A 17,999-nucleotide genomic window follows, 5' to 3' on the forward strand; every position below is an offset into this window, starting at 1 on the left:
CTCCGTCTGCATTCTTTGGCCCTCCTGTTGGCACGTGGGGCTGGACCCGTCCCGTAATTAGTCTTGGGATTTACCGTCAGACACTGGTCAGGATTCTGCTGCAATGGCTCTGAGATGGAAACTCTGGGTCCAGTAGTTATCAGGGCCCTCTTCTGAAACAAAGCTCAGGTTCTATGGCCTGCATTCCAGAGGGAGTTAATGAGTCAGAAACTGTGCACCCAGACCCACCTTTACAGTCTCGGGTTCCCATTCACCCATGGTGTTACGCACAGCACAGCTGTGGATGCCCCTATGTGGTCATTGCTATTTTGAGAAAAGATCTTACAATGTACGCGAAGCTGGATTGAAGTCATGATTCTTCCACATCAGTCTGCTGAGTACTGGGATTACAGGTGTGCATCAGCATACCTGACTTTTGTTTTTGTAGTAATAGTATCCTATTGTTTGTTCTCTTACCATCACCGTTAGCCACAAGTCTTGTGTTTAAATGTCTGTTCCACTAGCCGTCCTCTTAGCTCTGTGAGCTGGCCAGTTTCTGCCTTGTGCTGAGCCTCACAGGATTAACGCTGTGAGCCACTTCACACATTATACGATGGCTTTGAGGGTTCAGTGAGGTCGTAGGTGTATGTGCCTTGTCTAGGGCCTGGCCCAGAGTATGCATGCATGCATGCTATGCAGTGGCTGCTACTAAGTGGAGTATGAGGTGTAGTAGCCAGTGGTGGGCAGCGTGTATGATCGTACATGAACTCGGAAAGTGCGCTGTTTCTATTGAACTTTGCCCTCCAGGTCAGAGGAGGGCATGGTGGGTGTGTTGAACGTCTGCTCCCAGCACTGTGGAGCTCCTTTGAGTCTGGGATTACTGACATTCTCCCTCCTTATTCTCTCCTCAGCTTCACCTCAACAGCATCAAGAAGCTGTCCACCATCGCCTTGGCCCTTGGAGCAGAAAGGACCCAAAGTATACTCCTCTCCTTCCTTACAGGTGGGCACTCTTGGGGCCCTGTGCTGTGGGGGTGCCTGGAGATGGCTTCTGCTTAATAAGAGAAGCCCATGGCAGGGGCCCTGGATGATGGGGTACAGAGGCTGAGGGGCAGATAGACAAGCTTTATGTACTGCAGGACTGTGTTGAGGGGAAGGCTGAGGAAGAGAAAGGTGGAGGCAGAATGTCCTCTCGAAAGTCTGCTGGAAGGCAGCCGCAGACCAGAGTGAGACTCCCAGCCTGAGACCTGCCTTGGGCTCTGCCAGGAGGACACAGTCGTGTTACTCGTATTAGAGATATGGAGAGCGTTCAGTCTGTTTAACACCTAAGTGTTGGCTGGGAGGACAGTCTCATCAATGTTCTGCCTGCCTGGATGGAAAGAACTGGGGCTTGGGATGGGGGGAATGTGGGAGCTTCAAACCAAGAGCTGCCGGGTATCCAGACACAATGGGCTCAGAGCCCCAAGGGACTTTAGGTCCCTTCTTTGGACTTGCTGCCTGGGAGCATCTCCAGTTGCATGTGGCAGGTGCCGTGTCCTTTGGGAAAAGGTGGTGCTGTCCAGACAGAAAAGCAGAAGCCTCAGTTTCACGCCAGCAGAACATACAGGATTGGTTTTGTTAGCGATTACTGCAGTATTATCGTGGGGTAGAGCAAAATGCCAGGCTGGCATCTTAAAGTATAGCAGTGTAGTGTCGCAGTTCTGGAGGTGGTGCTCTGAGCACTGGGTGCTGTACTTCCATTGGTAAGTCCTAGGTCTGAATGGAAGAATCCCAGAGATCACCTTTGCCCTGGCCTGCCCTGCCCAGCCCTGAGGCCTGAGACTGTGGCTGGGCTTGGCACTGTCTTCAGGTAGAAGCCAGGCACAGAGGACGGTGGTTGGGGCAGTCTGGGGGAGGGACAGCCTGCAAAGGCTCCAGGAGGCAGTAGCTGAACGAGTCTGAACAGATAGAAAAGGATTTTTGGCGGAGAACAGTGCTGAGAGTGTAAGCTGTACCTGAACAGGAAATCTGCTTGCCACAGTGTTGCACAGGATGGGACTCTGTCTCCCTACCCTATGGGGTGTAGAGTGGCCCTGTCATGCAGTGCTCCCCCACCCAACCCAAGCTCGTATCTTGTTCTCTGTGCTGGCCATATGGGAAAACTCTGCGTTCTGACAGCAAGCTTGCGATCTTGGGGCCAGGATACCATGGTACCGGGGCCCCTGAGTGTGCTGTGATGGGAATGCCCTGCCCCTACAGATACCATCTACACTGAGGATGAGGTCTTTCTGGCCCTGGCTGAGCAGCTGGGACCCTTCCCTGGCCTGGTGGGGGGTCCAGAGTATGTTCACTGCCTGCTGGTGAGTGGCATGCGTGATCCTTGCTCCCATCCCCGGGGCAGAGACAGGAGCCATGGAGCTGGGATGGTAGAGGGGTGGGCTGCTGTCCAGGGGGATGGCTTCAGGGCTGGAGGGCTGAGCAGAGCATCAGTGCCACCCACCCCTCCCCCACCCCTGCAGCCCCCACTAGAGTCTCTGTCCACCTTGGAGGAGACGGTGGTGCGGGAAAAGGTAGTGGAGTCCTTGTGGGCCATCTCCCACAAGCACTAGCCCTCTGACCTCGTAGCCCAATTCGTGCCCCTGGTGAAATGGCTAGAGGGGGGTGACTGGTTCGCCTCCCACACCTCAGCCTGCCGCCTCTTCTCCATCTGCTACCCATGAGTGTCTGGCGCTGTGAAGGCAGAGCTCCACCAGTGAGTCCCGGGATCCCTTGCCACCGCCTGCCCAACTGCCCCTGGCTGTATCCTCGGATCAGCTCACCTGCTGGGCCTCAGTGGCAGTACCCTCCCCTCCATGGGTGCCTGAATGTGCAGTAAACCTACCTGCTGCTCCGTTGAGCTGCCCAAGCCGAAGGCCCCCCCTCTCTTCCTCCTATCCTGTGTGAGGCCTCCAATGCCCTGGGCAGCAACCATGGAGCCCAATGGTCCATGCCCTCTGATCGCTCTGGGTTCCTTGAGTTCCTCCTGCCTAGTGCCACTCTGGATCCCCAGGTACTTCCAGAACCTCTGCTCAGATGACACCCCCATGATGCAGCGGGCTGCAGCTTCCAAGCTGGGGGAGTTCGCCAAGGTCCTGGAGCTGGACAATGTCAAGAGTGAGATCATCCCCATGTTCTCCAACCTAGCCTCTGTTGAGCAGGTGTGTCTCTGCTCCGCCCTTCGTCCTCCCCCCCCTTGGACCTTCCCCCATCCTGCCACTGTGCCCTCTGCCCTTATGCCCCGTGGGCACTCAGCACCCCTTCTGCTCCCCAAGACTCCGTGCGGTTGCTAGCGGTAGAGGCATGTGTGAACATTGCCCAGCTCCTGCCCCAGGAGGCTTTGTAGGCCCTGGTGATGACCACACTGCAACAGGAGGCCAAGAACAAGTCCTGGTGCTACATGGTGGCTGACAAGTTCACTGAGGTGGGTGAGGCCTGTAGTGGACAGGCAGGGCCAAGGGTGAAGGGAAGAGGGACGCAAGTATGTCCTGCATGGGAACGGGCAGCCTGACCTTCATGGGCAGAGAAGCCAGGGCTGGATCTTGGCAGGGTCAGGTGGGCACATTCACACTGGGAAGCTGTCACTTGCCCTGCTTTGTACACGGCAAGGACCTGGAAAGGTGGGAAAGTGAAGCTCTCTGTCCTGGGCTCCAAGCGAGACTTTTGTCCTGCCCAGGAGTGGAAGCTGCAGACAGACAAAGAGCTGAGGTAGAAACAGGGCTGCCCACCCGCACTCCATACCAGTTACACTGGTAAAAGAGCATGAGGTCCTTGGTGGGCTACCCTTGTGTGTGCCCTTAGTGTGGACCCATCGGCTCTGGTGATGGTCAGGAGCAAGTGGTGGTCAGGAGCAAGAGTAAGGCATCTCTGGCAACCAAGTAAAGGCAGAGTCACTAGGCACACATTCATCCAGACGTGTGTTTATACTGGCAACTGGGGCTGTGAAGTGGAGCCTTGTGCTCCGTGGAAAGGTGCCCCCCTTCTTGAGGCCTTTGGATTTATTTTTCAGCTAGGATCTCGACCTTTACCTAGGCTAACCTTGGACTCCAATTCTCCTAACTCTGCCTCCTGTATAGTTAGCTAGATTGTAGGTGTGAGCTGCTGTGCACAGCCCATTTTATACATGTGTACTGTTATTATGCAGGGGATGTACAGAGGGATTACCATGGCATGCATGAGTCAGAGAATGAGGACATTTCCTTTTGTACAGTGTGAGTGTCCGCTGTTCTCTCATTCCCTCCCAGCCCCTCCCTCCCATCTCTACCCATGAGTTGTGCCGTTCACTTTCATCAGTGTCCTGTGAGCTCCATGGATGCACTTTTTTTTCCATCCTTTTTCCCTCCTGGACCCTCCTGGAGATAACCCGAGAACAGACTCTTTATCAGATAAAGAACACAGAAGTATCAAAAGCTAAAACCAAAATATATATACATATATCTTGTTTCCACATTTTGGGTTTTGTTTTAGTATGTGTAATATTTTATATAAATATGAAGAGACGCTTAGGCATTGGGCCTTTGTGATTCTCTCCTAAGACTACTCTCCTTTGGTCTCACTGTGTGTGAGTCTCTGGAATCCTGTGGCATTTGTCATATCCCAGTGCATTTTAGATCTAACTTCCTTATATCAGAGAGAACATGCACCATCTATCTCCAGTCTTGACTTACCTCACTTCACATGATTTGTTCTAGTTCCATCCATTTCCTTGCAAATGACATTATTTTATGCTTCCTAATGACTGTGTAAAGTTCCATTGTCCACATTTTGTGGGTCCACTCATCTACTGTGGGGCATCTGGGCTGTTTGCATATCTTGGCTATTGTGAGTACTGTGGCAGTGAACATGGGTGTGCAGGTGTCCTTGTCATGATGCTCAGTGTAGATGCCCAGGAGTGGGTGGGAGGGAAGGTCTGTGTTCAGTATTTGGAGGAACCTGCAGACTGATGTGCTGGGTAGCTGCATTGGTTCACATTCCCACCAGGTGCACAGTAGGGCTCCTTTTCGCCACATCCCCACCAGCATTTGTTCGAATTCACAATGCTGGCCAATCTAACTGGATTAAGATGGAATCTCAGGGTTGTGATTTGTACTTCCTTCATGCACAGAGATGATGAGCATTTGCTCGTGTGTTTCTTTGCCATTCTTCCCTCTTCGGAGATGTATCTCCTTAGCTCCCCTGCCCATTTAGTGACTCAGCCCACTATATTTTAGTATAAATGTAAAAGCGGCAAACTGTGCATTTCTGGCATAATTTTGGATCCAGTCGCAGAAAGCCCCACTTGGGATAATGTGAACTAAGGTCTGTGGCTTCAGCACATGCTGCTGGGGATGAGGCCCGGCTCTGGGGAGAACAGCCTGCCCAGTCTCCACACTTCTGCACCGCTTCTGCCTGGATTTTGGCCTCAATAGCTGTGGAGAGAGGCTGCCAGACCCTCTTTCACTCCACACACCCCGCCTCTTCCTGGTTCCAGGTTTACAGCTCCAGAAAGCAGTGGGGCCTGAGATCACCAAGACAGACCTGGTGCCCGCCTTCCAGAACCTGATGAAGAACTGCAAGGCCGAGTTGAGGGCTGCGGCCTCCCACAAGGTGAAAGGTGGGTGCCCATGGCCCATGCTTAAGGAGGGGGACTCAGGATGGAGGTGCAGCCGGCTCCATCACATCCCCCACCCTGGCCTGCAGAGTTCTGCGAGAACCTCTCCGCAGATTGTCGGGAGATCATGATCATGAGCCAGATCTTGCCATGCATCAAGGTAACAGGTTTGCTGGAGGGATTCAGCTGGGCAGGAAAGAGGGCACAGAATAGGCTGTGGAAATGCCCCAGGCACCTGGGTCACAGGCTGCAGCCAAGGAGATGGAGGCATATACCCTGCAGCCCACATTCATGCCCCCTGTCAATCATGTGCAGAGAAGGCTGAAGCAGGTCACCTGGGGCCTCCCTCCCTTCTCCCTCCCAGGAACTGGTGTCATATGCCAACCAGCAAGTGAAGTCCCCCTTGGCCTTCATCATCATGGGCTTCTCTCCCATCCTCGTCAAAGACAACACCATCGAGCACCTCCTGCCCCTCTTCCTGGCCCAGCTGAAGGACAAGGTGAATCTCCTCTCCCCCAGTCTCCCAACCAGGTGATCAAAGGCCATCCTGGAGTCCATTGGATATCCCCAGGGCCAGCCTGGGGCTGGGGCAATGGCCCTGGGGAGATGGCAATTCTGTAAGGTGTTACTGTGGGGTGGCGCACCCTCCACCCATTCTGGGCCGCCTTGGGCTAGGCATCAGTGGAGCCCCATCCTCTGCAGTGCCCGGAGGAGCAGCTGAACATCATCTCCAACCTGGACTGTGTGAAGGAGGTGATGGGCATCCAGCCTCCAGTCGCTGCTGCCCACCATCGTGGAGCTAGCCGAGGATGCCAAGTGGTGGGTGCAGCTGGCCATCATCAAGTACATGCCCCTGCTGGCTGGGCAGCTGGTGTGTGATCCAGGGCATGCCAGGTACGGTGGGGAGGGGAGAGGAGGGTGGCTGGCCTCCCTCACCCTTGGAGCCCTCACCACCTCTCTCCTCTGGCAGGGAGTGGAATTCTTTGATGAGAAACTCAACTCGTTATGCATGGCATGCTGGTGGACCATGGTGAGTCCTGCCAGAAGAAGCTGGCAGCCAGGGGGTGGGGCCACGCCACTGTTCTGTCTGTGCCCTACCCCCTGATGTTTGAACCCTGGGAAAGGCTGGCTTTGAGCCATGACCCACTCTAAAACTCCCCTATGGCCTTACTTTCCCCCGTGCAGTCTATGCCATTCGTGAGGCAGCCACCAGCAACCTCAAGAAGCTGGTGGAGAGGTTCAGGAAGGAGTCAGCACATGCCACCATCATCCCCAAGGTGCTGGATATGTCTGGAGACCCCAACTACCTGCACCGCATGACCACCATCTTCTGCATAAACATGAGTGCGGCACACGTGCCAACTGTACCCAGGAGCCGGCTTGCCAGGGGAGGGGCATGCACATCCCTGCCGTGACACCAAGCTTGGGAGTGGAGAGGCCCGAGGCCAAGGCCAGTGGTACACATCTGGAGCGTGGCGGACTCCTGGCATCTGACACCCTTGGCCTGGGCATGGGTGAGCTGGTGTGAGATACACCATTGGCTGCATGTTCATAGTTGAGCCCATTGTAAATCATAGTCTCGGGGAGGTGGTGTCAGTTGTGTGCAACCTTTGGATGCCAGAGAGGTTTTGCTCAGCCTCACCACCCGGGCCCAGGTGCCAGTCACTGACTGTACTGATTGTGTACACGTGCTTGCCAGGTTCTGCCGGAGGTGTGCGGGCAGGATATCACTACCAAGTACATGCTGCCCACTGTCATGCGCATGGGAGTGGACCCCGTTGCCAAGGTCCCCTTCAATGTGGCCTAGTCCCTGCAGAAGATCAGGCCCATCCTCGACAACAGGTGAGCTGGGACTCGCTGTTCTTATGCTCCTCTCCAGCTACACTGTTTCTTCCTTTGTGGTGATACTGAGGGTTGACCTTGGTAGGCAAGCATTCTGCCACTTGAGCCATGCCCCAGTGCTTTTTGCCTTGGATATATTTCACAGAGTGAATGTGTGGCCGAGGCTGCCTGGTCTGTGCATGTTGCTCACACCGCTAGGATAACAGGTGCCACCACGCCCAGCTATTGCTAGGGCTTCCTCAGTGGCTGGGATTCCAGATGTGCACCACTCTGTTCAGCTGCCACTGCTCCCTGCTGCTTCCTCCCAGTGTCGGCTTCACTGTAGACTGAGGAGTCGGCAGTGGCATTGGCAAGCCTTATGGGGAGGCGGGTGTGAAGGGAAGGGAGGTGAGGGGTGGCTCAGCATCGCTAGCCATCTGGAGATGCAAGTTGTAATTCGGCAGGGGTGGCCAGGCCTGAACTGAGTTCCCAGCTGTGGGTGCCATCTGCCTCATGCTTCAGCCCTTTCCCCTCTGCTTCCAGCACACTGCAGAATGAGGAAAAGCCGGTCTTAGAGAAGCTGACCCACGACCAGGATGTGGACGTCAAGTACGGTGCCCAGGAGGCCTTGGCTGGTGCAGGTAGGGGGTGGGGGGCGGTGGCAGGTGGGAGGGTGGGTGGTGCCCAGGCAGGCGATGGGAGGGACAGAGGGTGGCAGTGCCCAGGCAGGGGCTGGGGGGCCAGACATGCTGGTGGATGGGGAGAGGATGGTGGGGCCTGGGCAGGGGCGCAAGAGGGCCAGGCTGGACTTCTGTGCCATCCCATTCCTGTTCCTTCAGTTTTGTCTCTTGCCTGATGCTGGAAGAAGAGCCAGTGCTTGGCCTCCAGTGCCCAGCCTTCAGCCCACCCTTGGCTCAGCCCTCCCTGAGCTCCTCCTTCATGTAGCCAGTGAGTTGCTGACAGCCCTCCCTGTGCATGGCCTGATCCCAGACCTGGACACACTCAAGTTCCCTGAGCAGCCTGGGGAGACATCGCCCGGCCCCCCCCAAAGGCTGAGGGACACACGGTGGGATGGACAGCAGCCAGGAGGAAGGCGCCACTCCTGCCCTGTAGAGAGAGACGTGAGCATCCGGGTCACTGCCTCTTGCTGCTGAGATGGGAACCCCATCCCCACCTGCCTCCCACCTCCCTCCGCTTACCTCCCCCCACCCCCACCCCGGTGGTTTATTTGTGTCAACTGTACTGTTTATATTTTATTCCTTTTTTCCCTCTTTTCAAAAAGAAATAAAGGTGTAGAAACAGTCGGCCTTCAGGTCTTAGTGGGTGTTGGGGGGAGTGTCCTGCGGCCTTGGTCTCTGCCCTTTTCTGTGAGGACAATTAGTCCTAAACACTCACACTGAGTGTCCTGACCCCTAGGCATGCTGCCTGCCGTGGCAGAGCTGGCCAAGGACCCTGGCTGCCTGTGGAGGCTCTAGTGTTCACATCCTCCTATTATTCACATCCTCCTACTGCTCAAGTCCTCTTACTGTTCACTGAGCCACACCCCTGCCCTGGGAAAATCATCCATGTTTTTGATGAGCACATAGCATTGTCTCAAAGCCAATTGATATACAACATAAAACTGACAGTATTTTCCAGATCTGTATACACCTGTCTGAACTGTAAAGCAGTGTCTTGGCTCTAACCTGTGCCTGTCAGCCAGGAGGGAGAGCTGGCCCGGCCCAGTTATAAACCAACACTGCATAGAGATGACACATTTCACCAGCCAAGACTGAAAACTGCAAGTTCCGAGTGGAAAACTGTCGCAAGCAAATGGGAACAGACCTGAAATGGAGCCCCAGTTGCTTGTCCCATGAGAGCACGGGAGACATCAAACCCAAGTTAGGTTGATGAGATAAAGACCGTTAACTTCTGCTGACAAACAGCGAGCCAGCCCACAGATGCCTACTGCTGCCCCGGTTTCATGAACTAGTACTACTGGATGCCATGAACCTGTAAGTCCAGACCAAGTTAGAATGTTGGCTTAAGACACCCTCTCATCAAGAGATAGGCTGTCGAGCCCAAAGTCAGCCATAAGACTTAAGGATCAAATGAAGGAACAAGTTTACAAATTCAAGAATCAAAACCATACCACAACTTTCCAGAACCTCTTGGATGAGGCAAAAGCTTCTCTAAGGGAATTTACAGCTGTGCGGGCCTGTCAGGAAAAAAGTCAGGTGTCTCAAATGCAATCAGTGATGAAGCACAGTCTAAAAACAAACCCAGAACAGTGGATACAAAGAGAATCATAAAAATCACGATAGAGCCAGCCAGGAACTGATGACTGCTCACCACTAATCAGAGCTACATAAGAAGCTCAGATCTGAGGACTGTGGTTCAAAGGCATCAGAAAAGTCAATGAGGCTCATTTTCAATAAACTATCCCCAGAATGTACAAAGCAGAGCTGTGGCTCAAGTGGTAGCGCACTAGCCTGGAGCGAAAGAAGATTAGCAACAGTGCCCAGGCCCTGAGTTCAAGCCAAAGGAGAGGCACACACATAAACACACACACACACACACACACACACACACAAATCAGGGTAAAAATGAAAGAAATGGAGATTAAAAGAACAATGTATAAAAAAATCAGTGAAAGAAGCTGAGCTCTGGTGGCTCACTCCTCTATTCCTAGCTACTCAGAAGGCTGAGATCTGAGGATCATGGTTCAAAGCCAGCTGATTCAGCAAAGTCCATGAGACTCATCTCCAATCAACCACCAGAAAACTGGAAGTGGCGACTGTGGCTCCAGTGATAGAGTGCACACCTTAAGCTGAAGAGCTGAGGGACAGTGCCCAGGACCAAAATTCAAGCCTCAGGACTGACAAAAAAAAAATCAGTGAAGGTAAGAACTTTCTTTGGGAAGATAGCTAAGACTGACAAGCCTTCAGCCAAGAACAGTGAAGACATCAACTAAAAAAACTAGAATATCATAACAGTTAAAATTCAAGTTGTCACTGAAATATAGTAGAAAATTAATCCAACACATTAGTAAACATACAAGAAATGGATTCACCTCTTTGCACGTTGGACCCATCAGGTTTGATCCAAGATGATTTTAGTCACCTAACTTCATCTTTAATCAAGCAGTAAATAGAGTCACTGATGGGTTACACCAGGTGTTCAGAGTTACCACCAATGCCTCTCAGACAGGTTCAAAAACTAGGAAAGGAAGAATGCTACCAAACTCTGAGAACAGACTAGAGACAGGATTAGACACCTATTTCCTTGAAGAGCACAGATGTAAAATATTTAATATACCTGCAAGAAAGTTCAACAGTGCATTTAAAGATCAGCACCATGCCCACGTTGCATTCCACCCAAAACTGCAAGTGTGGCTCAACCAGTCCTGGATAATTTGAAGAGTAAGTCCCTGGACACCTGTGGCTCCCACCTGTCATCTTAGAGACTGAGGCTGAGATCTGAGGATCACAGTTCAAAGCCAGCCTGGGCAGAAAAGTCCAGCAGATTCTTCAGTTCCATACCAGAAAACTGGAAGTGGCACTAAGCTCCAAGTGGTAGAGCACTAGCCATGAGTAAAAGAGCTCAGGGACATCACCCAGGTCCTGAGTTCAAGCCCCACAACTGATTTCCCACCCACACAAACCAAAAATTCATTATAACAAGGATCCATCTGCTTTAAAGGTTTCTCTGCCAAGGCACTATCAGGCGTAAGAAGTGAGTAGTTAGGGATTTTAATGAAGTATAAACAATGGGAAGGTAGATACAGTCTGGCAGGGACCTGACAAGGCAAGGTGTGTGCAGTGTGCAATAGTGGCCACCATCATGCCAGGACTCAGGTGTGACCCAGGAACAGAAGTCAGATGGCGCCTGTCCTAGGGGTCAGTCAATGGTTACTCCCATATCTGAACTAGCATGAGCGCTTCCCCCCAAAACCTCCCCGGGACTTTCTTGGCCCTTCTGAATTCCGCTGTTTTCATCACAATGGCAGCCATTGGCCAGGGTGGTTGTTTTGTGAGGATGGCAAACAGTGTGGCCTGCTCTACCAGCAGGAAGTGCACAAGGGATCGGGACAGAGCCCCCAAGCTAAGGGTGCAGGGAGTGAGGGAGAGCTGACCTCCCAGCTGGTTCACGGGCTGACCCATTTTTCTTTTTTTTTTTTCTTGTAAAGCTACTATACAGAGGGTTACAGTTACATGAGTGAGGTACTGAGTACACTTCCTCTTGAACATTGTTACCCCCTCCATTGTTTTCCCCCTACCATCCCCTCCCTCCCTCCCTTCCCTGAGGTTCTTTTTTTTTTTTGATTGTGATTAAATGATTACATAATTTCAAAGTCACAAGTGCATTCTAACTTCCCTGGAGCAAATTGTCTACCACAGTCTGTAATATATAACAGTGTTCACATGTTATATACCATATTTGTGATCAGCAGCATGGGGATATTTAGTAGTGGTTCAACCAGATGAGCGGGAGTTCTTTGTTTCTTAAGTCCTGTTAGTTTTGTCGTATCACCTAACCTTTTGGATTTAGCATCCACTTATCAGGGAGACCATGTACCATTTGTCTCTTCGTTCTTGGCTTACCTCGCTCAACATGATTCCTTCTAGCTCCATCCATTTCCCTGCAAATGCCATTATTTTGTCATTTCTAATGGCTGCATAATATTCCATTGTGTATAGATACCACAATTTTTGGATCCATTCATCTGTGGTGGGGCACCTAGGTTGTTTCCATATCCTAGCTATTGTGAACAGTGCTGCAATAAACATGGAGGTGCACGTGTCCTTGTATATTGGTTCCTGTTGTTCAGGGTAGATGCCTAGAAGTGGTATGACTGGGTCGTAAGGGAGGTCAATCTTTAGCTTTCTAAGGACCCTCCAGACTGCTTTCCAAAGTGGTTGTATAAGTGTACATTCCCACCAGCAGTGTAATAGGGTTCCTCTTTCTCCACATCCCCTCCAGCATTTGTCGTTGGCTGATTTGTGGATGTGGGACATTCTGACTGGGGTAAGGTGGTATCTTAGGGTTGTCTTTATTTGCATTTCCTTCACCACCAGGGATGATGAACATTTCCTCATGTGTTTCTTTGCCATTTTTATTTCTTCATTTGAGAAGTCCCTCTTTAGTTCCCTTGCCCATTTAGTAATTGGTTTGTTAGGTTTGGGAGGGATTAGTTTCCTGAGTTCCCTGTATATACAGGATGTTAACCCCTTGTCTGATATATTGCTGGTAAATATTTTTTTCCCAATTAGTTGGTTGTCTTTCTAGCTTAGTTGCGATAGATTTAGCTGTGCAGAAGCTTTTTATTTTAAGGTAGTCCCATTTGTCGAGTCTCTCTCCAACTTGTTGTGACCCTGGGACTCTGTTCAGGAAGTTTCTTGCTGTGCCTATTAGTTCAAGTGTCTCTCCTACTCTGTCCTGTGGTAGTTTCAGAGATTCAGGTTTAATGTTAAGGTCTTTTCCATTTTGAGTTGATGTTGGTGCATGGTGATAGGCTGGGGTCCACTTTAGTTTTCTGCATGTGGCTGCCCAGTTTTCCCAGCACCAGCAGTTGAAGATTCTGTGTTTCTTCCATTGTATGTCTTTGGCTCCTTTGTCGAATATCAGCTGGCTGTAGGCCTGTGGATTTATATCTGGATCTTCTATTCTGTTCCATTGGTCTTCGGGTCTGTTTTTGTGCCAGTACCATGCTGTCTTTGTGATTATAGCTCTGTAGTAGAGTTTGAAGTTCGGCATGGATAGCCCTCCCATATTGTCTTTATCCCCTAGAATTGTTTTGGCTATTCTAGGTCTTTTGTTGTTCCATATAAATTTTTGGACTGTTTTCTGTATTTCAGTGATGTATGTCATTGGGATTTTAATAGGAATTGCATTGAATTTGTATATTAGTTTTGGAAGTATCACCATCTTTACTATATTAAATCGGCCTATCCAGGAGCATGGGAGGTCTTTCCATTTCCTAGTGTCTTCTGCAATTTCTTTCTTTAACTTTTTATAGTTCTCATTAAATAGTTCTTTTACGTCTTTGGTTAGGTTAATTCCTAAATATTTTATTTTTGGGGAGGTTATTGTGAATGGGGTTGCTCCCTTTATTTCCCTCTCTTCCTGTACGTTATCAGTGTATAGGAAGGCAACTGATTTTTGTGGGTTTATTTTGTATCCTGCTATTTTGCCGAAGTGACTTATGATTTCTAAAAGTTTGGGGATGGAGTTTTTGGGATCGTGGAGGTATAGTATCATGTCGTCTGCAAAAAGGGATAGTTTAACTTCTTCTTTCCCTATGCGGATCCCTTTAATGTCTTTTTCTTGCCTTATTGCCCTGGCTAAGGGTTCTAGGACTATGTTGAAGAGGAGTGGAGACAGTGGACATCCTTGCCTTGTTCCTGTTTTTAGGAGGATTGGTTGTAGCTTTTCCCCATTAAGTATAATATTGGCTATTGGTCTGTCATAAATGGCTTTTATTGTTTTTAGAAATGTTCCTTCTATTCCTATTTTCTCCAGAGCTTTTAGCATGAATGAATGTTGAATTTTATCAAAGGCCTTTTCTGCATCTGTGGCGATAATCATGTGATTCTTGACCTTGGCTCTGTTGATATGCTGGATTACATTTATTGACTTACGTATGTTAAACCATCCCTGTGTCTCTGGGATGAAGCCTACCTGATCATAGTGTATTATTTTTTTAATGTGTTTCTGGATTCTGTTAGCTAGAATCTTGTTAAGGATCTTTGCATCTGTGTTCATCAAGGAGATTGGCCTGTAATTCTCCTTTTTGGTTGGCTCTTTGCCTGGTTTGGGGATGAGTGTGATATTGGCTTCGTAGAATGAGTTTGGGATAGCTCCCTCCTTCTCTGTTTCTCTGAAGAGCTTGAGGAGTATGGGTATTAGTTCTTCTTTAAAGGTCTTATAGAATTCTGTTGTGAATCCATCTGGTCCTGGGCTTTTTTTTGTTGGAAGACTTTTGATAGCTTCCTGTATCTCATTATAGGATATTGGCTTATTTAATTGGTTAACTTCTTCTTTGCTCAGTTTGGGTAACTTGTATTTCTCTAAAAATGCATCCATTTCTGCCAGATTTTCTTCCTTTAGAGAGTATAGCTTTTGAAAGTAGTCTGTTAGAATTGTTTGGATATCTTGGGTATGTGTTATGATGTCTCCTGTGGCATCCCTAATCCTATTAATATGGGTTTCCTCTCTTCTTTTTTTAATTAATCTTGCCAACGGGCCATCAATTTTGTTTATTTTTTCAAAGAACCAGCTTTTTGTTTGGTTTATTTTGGTTATGGTTTTCTGATTTTCTAATTGGTTAATCTCTGCTCTCAATTTGGTTATCTGGCTTCGTCTAGTAGCTTTAGGTCCCATTTTTTCTTGTTTTTCTAGCTGTTTTAGTTGCAACATGAGATTATTTACTTGGTCTGTCTCCATTCTCTTGATGTGGGCACTGAGGGCAATAAATTTGCCCCTCAGGACTGCTTTTGCTGTGTCCCACAAGTTTCTTTGTGAGGTGTTTTCATTTTCATTGAGTTGTAGGAAATGCTTTATTTCTTCTCTGATCTCTTCTGTTACCCAGGTATTGTTAAGGAGTGTGCTGTTCAATTTCCATGTATTAGAGAAATTTCTGCGGTATGCTTTGTTATTGAGAGCTAGCTTGATTCCACTGTGGTCAGATAGGATACAGGGGATTATGTCGATCCCTTTGTATTTGCTTAAGTTCCTTGCATGAACTATGATATGGTCTATTTTGGAGAAAGTTCCATGAGCTGCTGAGAAGAATGTGTACTGTGTTGTTTTAGGGTGAAATACTCGGTAGATGTCAGTTAATTCCGCTTGAAGTATGGGCTTCTTTGCCAATCCTCTGGTTGGTAGACCTGTCCTTTGGTGAGAGTGGCGTGTTAAAGTCTCCTAGTATTATCGTATTGGGATCTATTTTATTCTGTAAGTTTGAGAGCATTTGTTTAACATATCTGGGTGCACCGATATTTGGGGCATATAAGTTGATGATGGTTATATCCTCCTCTTGGATTGTTCCCTTTATTAATATGTAGTGTCCGTCCTTGTCTTTCTGTACTGATTTTAATGAAAAGTTTATTTTGTCAGATATCAGGATAGCTACACCTGCTTTCTTATTGGGGGAATTTGATTGGTAGATCCTTTTCCACCCCTTCACTCTGAGTTTGTTTGTATGTTTGGCTGAGAGGTGGGTCTCCTGAAGGCAACAGATGGATGGGTCTTGTTTTCTGATCCAGTCCTCAGTTCATTTTCTTTTAATTGGCGAATTCAGCCCATTTATATTAAGAGAAAGTATAGAGAGATGCATTGTTGTCCCTGCCATTCCGTTTTCCTAAGTTTTTCTTCTTTCCTTTCCTCCTGTGCTTGCTCAGTTAGACTTTGAGTAATGCCTGTTTGGGGCAGGTCCCAGTTCCTGGTTGCTTTCTTCAGGTTGTGTCCCCCCTCTTAGAATTCTTTGTAATGCTGGCTTAATGTTTATGTATTCATTTAGTTTTTCTTTGCTATTAAAAGTTTTCAGTTCTCCATCGAATGTGAATGTTAGCTTTGCCGGGTATATCAGTCTGGGTTGGCAGTTATTGGCTCTCAGGGCTCGTATGGTGCTTTCCCAGGCTTTTCTTGCATTCATTGTTTGTGTGGAGAGATCTGCAGTGATTCTAATTTTTTTCCCGTTGTAGTATAGCTCCTTCTTCATTTTTGCTGCATGCAGGATTGTTTCCTTATTATTCAGATCCATCATTTTTACTATAATGTGCCTAGAAGTGTTTCTCCTGGGATCTTGCTTGTTGGGTGTTCGATAAGCTTTTGTGATGTAGTTAAGATGGTGGTTTTTGAGGTGGGGAAAATTTTCATTGACTATCTTGTTAAATAGGTGTTGCATTCCCTTGCTCTGGAATTCCTCACCTTCGTCCACTCCGATTATGCGAAGGTTAAATTTTTTAGCATTATCTGCTTGCTCTTGAATTTCCCTTTGGTTTAATTTGAGTGATTTTTCCATATCTGTCACTTTTTGGTCCAGTTGGTGTATTCTGTCTTCTGTATCTGACACTCTACCTTCCATTTCATTCACTCTGTTGACCGTGGCTTCTATTGTGGTTTGCATGGTGGAAATGGATCCCTTTATGGATTCAATGTTGGTTCTCAGAGTACTGATCTCACCTCTCAATGAGGTGAGATCAGTATGCATTACCTCTAATTTGGCGTTTATCTCACTTCTTACTGAGGTTTGTGCCGCTTCTATTTTTGCATCCAACTTTTGTTTGATGTCCTGTATATCTTTTGATAGTTCATCCTTGTGCTCTTTCAATTTCTGATCCATTTCTCGCTTTATTTCTTGAGTCATTGCCTCCAGCAACCCTTGGATGTAGCTTTTGTCTTCCATTCCTGCTTTGCTCCCACTGGGGCTCTCCCCTGCGTGGCTGCTGGCTTTTGAGGTGAGCTTGCTGTCCTGGGTAGTGGTAAACCTTGTGATTTTTCTCTGTGATTTTCGCATGGGGGTTCAGGAGACTGCTCTTCAATCTTGTTTTGGTGTGTCTGTCTTTGCTTGGTTGCTGATTCTGTATTGGTAGAGAGAGTCTGTGCCTGATCTGGATTCTGTTGGGAGCCTATTTCCAGCTGCTATTCTGACTTACTTAGGATTCTCAGCTCTCTGCTGTAGCAATTCCCGCCTTTGGAAGGGTTGAGCAGCCTAGACTGCTTGTGTTTGCTCCTGCGGGTGCTCTTGGGAAGATCAGATGCTCTGGATGCACTCTCCCAAATACTGGAGTCTGCTATGGGCTCCTGATGTGTTTTTGTTTGTTTGTTTTGGGCTGGTTGTGGGCTTGAACTCTAGGTTTGGGTGCTGTCCCTCAGCTCTTCAGCTCAAGGCTGGCACCCTACCATTTGAGCCACAGCCCCACTTCTGACCCTTTTTGCTTTGTTCAGGCGCCGGTCCCCGGGCCTGGTTCCGGCCCCAGCCTGGAGCTCGCTCGTTAGGCCCGTGCTAATGTGTATACCACCTAGGTTATGCAGCCTGGAGGACACAGTTCAAATTTCTTCTACTGTTGGTAGTCTTGACCCAGGGGCGCTGTTCCTGGCTTGGGCATTTAAGCTCCCTTCCAGGGGCGCTCTTGCTCTGGCCTGGCCAGCAGAGTGTGCTCCACCGGCTGGTGGAGCTCTCGAACAGTTCCCAGTTTTAGTGGGTCCTGTGGTCCGGGTGTTGGGGTAGGGAGTCTAGGTCAGGGTCTGGGGATTCCCTCCAGCTCTGGTCTCCCTTGATGGATTCACTGTCCCCTGTTGGGTACTCACCCTGTAGGTCGTCAGTTGTTGTTGCAATCCGAGTTCAGTTGGGGTGGTTGCGGGCTGGGTTGGGCGGCCCCCCGCCGGGTAGTTGCGTCGCGATTGGGCGGGTGGTCTGCAGACAGGTCCCTTTGTCGCGCTGCTGGTGCCGGGCGGCTTTGGCGGGATGGAGCCTCTCCGCTTCCGTGGAGAGTGAGGGGTGGGGGTGGGATCCTCGTGGAGACTCCCGGTTGGTAGGTTTCTCTGTTCCTGGCGATCCGCTGTTCTGCAATCCGGTACCTGGTGATCTGCAAGCAGCCCCCTGTGTCTCT

The 17,999-nt window shown here is 49.3% G+C and overlaps 2 pseudogenes; both read left to right on the forward strand.

Annotated features, from left to right (window-relative positions):
* LOC122125473 overlaps positions 1-17,999 on the forward strand; it is a 260,765-nt pseudogene that overhangs the window by 106,230 nt on the left and 136,536 nt on the right.
* LOC122125502 lies at positions 742-8,879 on the forward strand (annotated as a pseudogene).

The sequence above is a fragment of the Dipodomys spectabilis genome, unplaced genomic scaffold (genome assembly GCF_019054845.1).
Source record: "Dipodomys spectabilis isolate Male_0828 unplaced genomic scaffold, ASM1905484v1 ptg000266l, whole genome shotgun sequence".
NCBI classification, from domain to species: domain Eukaryota; kingdom Metazoa; phylum Chordata; class Mammalia; order Rodentia; family Heteromyidae; genus Dipodomys; species Dipodomys spectabilis.